Source organism: Euprymna scolopes, chromosome 32, assembly GCF_053919585.1.
Source record: "Euprymna scolopes isolate OS-2025 chromosome 32, ASM5391958v1, whole genome shotgun sequence".
Lineage (NCBI taxonomy): Eukaryota > Metazoa > Mollusca > Cephalopoda > Sepiida > Sepiolidae > Euprymna > Euprymna scolopes.
The window spans coordinates 92,014,719-92,016,694 of NC_136513.1; the positions used below are offsets into that span (position 1 = coordinate 92,014,719).

Here is a 1,976-nt window from a genome sequence, read left to right on the forward strand (position 1 = left end):
AAAGAGTGTACAGTGGATTAAAGGACAATATAGTAATCGTTAGAAGTGTAAATTTGGTAAATTGGATTACTTAAGGGAAACGGCTCGTTAAGAACTTATTTATGTGGGACTTGAAGACGGCCATATTGTAGTCAGTTGGAAAGCAGGCAAACGGAAGAGAGTTCCACAGGTGTGCAGTTCTAAGAAAGAAACTTTGTTCATGGAATCTACGTTTAGGTTTAGGCACAGATAAAGAATGGGAGAAATTATTGATAGAGGGTGTTTCTCGTGAATGTTTGGCGAGGGGGGACCATAGATTGAAGCTCAGACGAGCACTTGCCATAAAATATAATGATAAAACAAAGACAGGCTTGCAACGTCTCTTCTGTGAGAAAGAGGTTGATGACGTCATTTCACATGCATTTTTACACACACGTAACGGCGCCATGTTTACACTCATTTTGTGATATTTAACAAAAGCAAAAACATAAAACCATTTTTAATACCGAAACGTAATTTTTCTTGTGTTCTTTTTGCGACCTTTAGACATTACTATTCAAGATTTTGGTAAATTTATACAAATACCGTGACAGCGAATTAGTAGAAAAAAATGTACCCTAACCCTAACCCTAACCCTAACCCAGTTTTCAGATTCGTGTTCAGCACACCGAAACGTAACAGAATACTACGTAAAAGATTTTACTAATTCGCTGTCACGGTGTTTGCATAATAATACCAAGATTTTTGCATATTGGACTAAGCAAAATGCAAAAAAAAAAAAAAAAAAAAAAAAGAAATTCTGACAACCCCTATAGTACGATTGAGCACACCCACGTCATGCATGGACGTATCTATAATAAGATGCGTCCATTCAATCTATTTGGTTTTGCTTTCTTTTTTTCTTTTTTTTCAATTTTCTTATCAGTTTCTTCAAGCTGGGAATGGGGCATCCTACTGGATGTCTCATATACTCCAACCAAGAGTTTGTTTTTTTTTTTTTTACAGATTCTGACCGTCTCTGTAGGTGCAATTGTTTGAATCTCTTTTGCATTTGGTTCATCGAGTATAGTTTTTGAAATTCTTTTTTCGTAATCCTAAAATTACTGGAATGATAGAGATCTTCCTAAGATTCCAGTTTCTCTGTTTAACCCAGTGTCATTACGGAACACTGACTTCAACTAAGGTTGCTTCTTTCTCCTTCTTGTCCTGTATCACTATGTCAGGTTTAATAGCTCCATAGCTGTAACAATTGCATAGACATAGTGGCTGGTGTATGACTTATTTCCAACTGTTCTTCCTGGTATACATTCCCAGAACTTACTGCTACATTCAAAATTTAATTTTTTTTACAGATGGTCTAGTGGAGACATTTACACACTCCATTATGTCGCATCATATAGTAGTCGTCTGCCAGTAGAACCTTGTAACTGGATGTCAGGTGGCTCACACTCTCGACTTCTTACACTTATTGTCATTGCTGAGACCACTCGTCCACTTAAAAAGCGTTAATTATCAAGTTTAGATCTAGGGCAGTCATTACAATCCTCTTTGGAGCGATCTTCTGTTTTCTTCTCTTTTTTTATTAGCAATGAAAACGTTATTTGAAAGTGGAGCGTGACGTTTCTCAAAACAACCAATCACATCACGTTTTCTCCGTCTTTTACAAATGATTTGTTGTTTGTACTTAGACTTCCCATGTGCCTCGGTAGCGCAGTAGGCAGCGCGTCAGTCTCATAATCATATACCAAACCGCTGAGCGATCTGAAGGTCGTGAGTTCGATCCTCACCTGGGGCATAATTATTTTTTTAATTTAAGCGTTTGTTAATTATGCTAAAGCTGAGTTAATCAACGTTTGTTTCCATGAAGGATTTTAATCAAATTCATATTAAAATATTTCATTATTTTGGGATTGAGTTATATATTCTTTGGCATTTTTTTACAATCTGCCCCAACGTAGTATAAACACCTCCAACCACCCCATGTTAAGAACGGCTTT

General features: G+C 36.6%; 1 non-coding gene across 1 annotated transcript; it reads left to right on the forward strand.

Annotated features, from left to right (window-relative positions):
- Positions 1–1,678: 1,678 nt before the first annotated feature.
- Trnam-cau (transfer RNA methionine (anticodon CAU)) lies at positions 1,679–1,774 on the forward strand. Its single transcript has 2 exons — positions 1,679–1,715; positions 1,739–1,774. It is a non-coding gene; the product is annotated as a tRNA-Met (tRNA).
- The last annotated feature ends 202 nt before the right edge of the window (positions 1,775–1,976 follow it).